This window comes from Pteropus medius, unplaced genomic scaffold (genome assembly GCF_902729225.1).
Source record: "Pteropus medius unplaced genomic scaffold, Ma_sr-lr_union100, whole genome shotgun sequence".
Lineage (NCBI taxonomy): Eukaryota > Metazoa > Chordata > Mammalia > Chiroptera > Pteropodidae > Pteropus > Pteropus medius.
In genome coordinates, this window is record NW_024352787.1 from 30,094,744 (window position 1) to 30,100,660 (window position 5,917).

The window sequence follows — 5,917 nt, forward strand, 5'->3', positions numbered from 1 at the left end:
AGTTCAAATCAAGAGCCAGCAGCTCTTTCTCATTAATGCATCAAGTCGTGCCGATGTCCTTTTTGTGCTCCCTTTGAAGTGACATGTGCTTCGATTTATTCCTAATCTCCTAAGTGATGGCGTAAGGGCCGCGCCCCTGCGCCACGACGCTGGGGTCTCGGGCCGTTGAGCCCGGGGACGCTCGCCGACGCCGCGGTGTCGTGCGTGCAGCCCGGGTCCCCGAGTAGGACACCGACCCCGGGCGGGAGACGCGGCGGCGGGAGAGGGACATTCACGCGGAACCCGCCGCACACACCTTAGAAATGCCGCCTTTTGTGCCGGGCGCGGCGCGCCCCGCGTGGAGCAACAGTGCCACCCAGTGGCCGCTCGGCGCGCCGCCCGCGTCCCCGCCCCGAGTCCGCGCCCCGCGTCCCCGCCCCGCGCCCGCGCCCCGCGCCCCCGCCCCGCGCCCCCGCCCCCGCCCGCGCCCCGCGACCCCGCGAACGGCTGCGGCGACAACGCGCAGGTGCGAGCCGCCCGCCCGGACTCGCATCTGCGAGCCGCGACCCACGTAGAAGGCGTCGGGGTGCGGGTCACAGCCGCCGGGCGGGAACCCCGGGGCGCCCCGAAGGGCCGTGCGCGCCCGGCGGGGGCTGGGTCTGCTTTGTTTTCTCTTGCTATACCGTGATCACGAGTCCAGGGGGGAATAAAATGAAACGCATGTGCTCGACTGCTTCACTGATGTGCGGGTGTTGTATACATACACGCACATATGCGCCATAAGCCAATCCTAAGATCTAAGCAACGCGACGTCACGGGGTGGGGGGCACGGAGTGGCAGAGACACCACGGGACGTGGAGGCACGGATGTGGGTCAAGTCTAATGGGGACCGTGCACGTGACGATGTCGGCCGCTCAGTCCACTGCGGGCTGTTTCGTTTTCTCACCTGAGCAGTGGGTCACCTGAGACATAAAATTTGTGGAAACAGTGGTTCTGAACGAAGCCAATACAGACGGGCGTCGCTGTGAAGATGGGGCTTCCTCCAGCCCTTGCCGGTGTGTCCCCCCACCCCCACCCCCCGGCGCGCCCCTTCCCCGCCCCCCGCAGCCAGGGAGCCCCACGCGCGTCCCCGCCTCCTCTGGGCGCCTCCCCGCCGCGTGCCTCAGTGCCCACGGCTCCCGGTCGTTTCCTGATCCACCCACCGCAGGGCTGTGTCTCCTCGTGGATTTTCTACTTTTTCCCTCCACAGCCACACAAGGGACGTTCAAAAATCCTCATCGGTGAACAAATTGATGCTCAAATCAGAAATGCCTGAATTTGGGGCCAGAAAGTACAACGGCAAAACCCAGAGACCCAGAACCTGACTCTGTCTCTGGCTTTCTCTCTCCGTCTCAATCTAAGCAATCATAATTTACGTATTTTTTTTTAATCTATCAGATAAAACGTTCTCCTGGGAGAAAAATAGTTTATAGTATCATTTTTGTTCTAGAAGTTTGCAACTACTTACTTACTGAAGCCTTTAAAAATCTGCTCTAGTGAGTTAGTTCCGAAAGGTTATTTAGAGAACCCTGCAAATTATTAGATTAAACCCTGTAAAGTTGCGGTTTGGGTTAAAAATCATCGAATATGAGAAAGTCATAAGATATGACCTAAACCATCTCTTCCCAGAGAATTACACTGTACTAATTGAGTGTCTACTTTGTCAGGTGTTTTAGCATTGCTGTGAGTTGCGTTACTGGTGTTGCCATTGTCTGCCATTTGGGATTTTCTGGGTCTATGAGGATAGAAAACTGCAGTCTTATTATGTGCGAGGCACACGCGAAATCATTTACAAATGTATCGAGGATGAAAAGGTAACAATCGTAAGGAAAGTCTTACCAAGTACTGGAGGTCGCAGCAGTGTCGATGTGTTCTGCTATAAATACACACGGGATTGCTTGCTCGAAAGCTCATGTAGCAAACAGCTAAGATCGCATCCACCGGACAGGTGTTTGTACATTCTAAAAATTGGATTAATTAGTGGTAAGAACATCTGATGTCCTTAACTGTTTTCTCTTCCTCCCTGGCCCTTCTGATGAGGCTCTCGTTTCTTATCTAGAATGGCATCCGTTTTTGTTTTCTCTCCTCGTGCATCCATTTAGTGTAACAATCTGAGCACATAAAACATACGTATGCGTGTTTTTGTATTCATCACTCATTACACACATTTACTGCTGAAGACGTGTACATTGTAAAACAAGGGAAAAATAAACATCTTAAAGGATGAGCTCAGAGAAAACGAATGATGTTTTAAATAAATGTTTAAACTTTTATTTATACACAAAATATTCTGTGCTATGATAAATATTTTATTAACGATATTTTCGAGAAAGAAATATAATTAAATAGGTTTATTTTCTATATGGGTTTGACATTGTGATAAAATAAAGTTAGAATTCTAAGTTCGGTTTGTTCTTGATACTAATTGTCAGAGTTGAAAAATATGTTTCATAAAAGTACATAAATTCGAATAGAAATGAGTCATTAGCGGTGCTTTCTAAATTGGGGCACCACGTTTCAATCCCATTCAGCAATTATATGAAGATTTGTCATGTTGTTGATAAAGTTCAGCTGCTAAACTTCCCTTTTCCTCAGTGTCAGTCAGTTGTTCTTTTAAGCTAATTAAAAAATTGGGGCGCTTTTGTGACTTTGTCGAAAGGGTTTCAAAACACTATGTCTCCTTTCAGAAAGTTTTCAATAAAAAATATCGTTTGAGGATTGTACAATGTACAGATTTGAGAGTTTTGCTGTCATTGCTGACATAGTCTGATGATGAAATCACATCATGGTAGAATCACTTCCGAATATTCGATCTCAAGTTACTTTCTTTAGCATAAATTTCTCTCAAAAAGCGGTTACTTTCTTGGTCATTGTTTTAAAATCACCTATAAGTTGAAATATATATTTAAGATTACTTATTAGTTATTTATTTATTTTCAATTTATTTATTTACAAAAATCTCTGTTTGGCAGCATCGGAGGACAGCGAGCTGTCACCTCATTGCTTCCCCAAAGCGTCATTTGCTTTGAACAAATAATTGTCATGATTCATTTTGAAGTTTCATAACTCTTAAGTACTTTGAAGTGTAATAAACAGCAAATGCATATGTGCTACAAAAGATTTTCATATTTGTTTTTCATGTCTTTAAAAAGTACTGCAGCGTTGTAAAGGGTACCATACTAGGAGTAATGTGAATGAATGATACACGCCACGACCCTTGCTGTTTCTGTCATTAATTAGGCAAAGCATCACTGGTTTTCCATAAAACATTGTTTTGTCAACCGAATCATTTGCTGTTCAAAACAGACCTTCTCTGATACATCTCTCTTCAGCAGATCGCAAAGAAGTTGTTCTTTGTGTCTCATGATTGAACCTGAACTCAGCAAGTACCAGAAGGCTGGACATGTTAGAAACATCTGCATTTTTACCCAACTGTACAGCAACTCTCCCAGACTGAGTGATTTATCCACAAACTGGTCTAGTCCAGTCTTTCACATTTTATGCATCTTCCAAAAGTGTTTGAAGACAATGGGTACAATCTTGTATATACCACATTGTTTTCTGTGTCGTCTCAGCGATTTTTACTGAAGTAGGAAGGAAAAATATTTTATCAAATTGATTTTATCAACATATCTTTACCTACTAAGAAAGAAAACTCAAAAGAGACTTAGTGGAATTTTGGAAAGCATAGAATTAACTGATGTAAAACTTTCAGGATTTTTGCCCAAAAAGTTAGATCTTCCTATGTTGATTCTTAGTTTTCAATGCCTCCCTAATTGTGACTGATTCATACCTTGATTAGTAAATACCTCAAGGCACTAACTCTCTGTGCATAGATAGTGAGGGTCACAGTTAATAACAGCAGATGTGAATCTGTATTTAACATAACTTTCCATAGTGCTGAAATTCATGTTTGCGATTACAGATTTCATTAGATTGTCAGTGTTTTAATCTGTTCTGATGGACGAGGAACTGGCATCAATAGCTGGGTATAACAGCAGCTCCGATTTCCTGTTCACCTTTTCTTAGGATATCAGCATCAACCTCAATCTATGGTATTTGCAGAAATATTTTTGAGTTATTTGTCCACTCTGGAGGGCTAGCAAAGTTAAAACTAGATAAAATAACCCATAAGTGCATTTGACAAGTAAACTACAGTCGCTCACGGCACTGAAAACATAGAAGTGAGTGTGGCAGCGGCCTTGACCCTCTGCCCTTCAGGCCTCCAGCCCGTCCCTGGGGAAGACTGTCTGGCGCCCAAGCCGGGAGAGTCCCAGGGTCCCTGCGCACACCGGTGCAGTCGGTTCTGCTCTGATGCTTGTTTTGACATGCATGCCGGTTTCAAGGAAGTTGATATATTAGACGACAATTTGAGAATTATGCCAGTGTGTTTCCAGATGTGTGATTTCATAGGCAAACGTGAAAAACTGCTCCCAGCTGATCCGAGCTAGAACACACACACACATTCCACACACTCCTCCATTATCTCCCAGCGGGCCACAGCTCACCGCCTGTGCCTGAGCCACCCCCCACACCCCCCACATCTGGGTCAGAGCTTCCCTGTGTTTCCCCATCTCCCCAGCCCTCCACTTCGCACAGCGCACAAGCAGCCGCCGCCACACCCACATCCTCAGCAAACCTCAGGCCTCTCTCCAGGTGCCACGTTCACTGGAGCGCCGATGCCCGTCTTAATCATTTAACGTGGAAAATGGTGTGACCGTTTTAATAAGATTCTTATCCTTTTATTATGTCACTGACGAAGGTTTCGATTTTTAGGCCCCATTTTCCCCATAATTAATCAGTCCATCGCCTAATTTTACATCATTTGGAGATTTTTAGGAACACGTGCATCCTGTTACAGCAGAAAAACATTCCTAATTTACTCGTTCGAGCACCTAAACTGAACATGAGGAGCTGGCAAAGCTTATCAGAGCAAGCGGCTTTCGAGCCAAAAGCAGGAGGAAGGATGGAAGAGGGCCGCAGGCCAAGGAAACAATCTCCAGCGATGTTGGATCGGGCGCTTTACATGTGTAATTTCAATGACCCTCACGCAATCCTGAGAGCTGGGCATGAAAACCCTCATTGAGGCTCAGGAAATGGAGGCCCTCCACCATTAGGGACTTCCTGAAGGTCGTGCGGCTTTTGCAGCTGCCGGACTCAAAGTTCGCCATCTTTCCATCATGCTTGGCTGGCATGGTTTTCCGAAGCGTGCCCCAGTCCCCATCCTGATCCACCAGATGTCCTAAGAGGAGTCCGGTGCCCTTGCTCCTCAGAGAGAAGGACGTTGGCAGACCAGTGAGCCGTCACTCCCCTAGGGAAAGAAAGACACACCAGCAAAGTCGAATGAGCTGGCAAGATGAAGACAGACAGCCTCGTCGTGGGGTCCTCCCACCCCGATCTCTTCCGTGCTGTGACCAGCGGTGGCTCTGAGGAGCACGTTTTCCCCAAAGTTCCTGAGAGGGCAGCTCCTGGTAGGGTCACTCAGCGTTTCGCAGACAGCGGCTCTTGGCACCAGCTGCTCCTGCGATTGCCTGGTGGGCATTCTCAAGGGTGGCTTCCATCAGAAGCCGCTCCCGAAGAGCACTGCACAGGAGGCGACGCCACCTGGAAACAGCCGCATCCAGGACCTGCCCTGCGGGTGATGCTCGCAGCGCCCGACACGTCTCCTCTGTCGAAGCAGATGTCTGACTCGGGCTGCTGGCCAGGTTGGCGTCATCGCCCCACATGGCAGAGGCGCTGGCTGCGTACACGAGAGGAAGTCCCTTTGACTTTCTTAGTTTCAGTTTTCTCTTACATAAAATGGAAATGCCTCCAGACACTACGATCGGGATTAGCTGGGACAAGATCTGTAAAGGGTGTGGCCGTGAAGGGCACTCGTTGCACACCAGCCTCTTTCTCG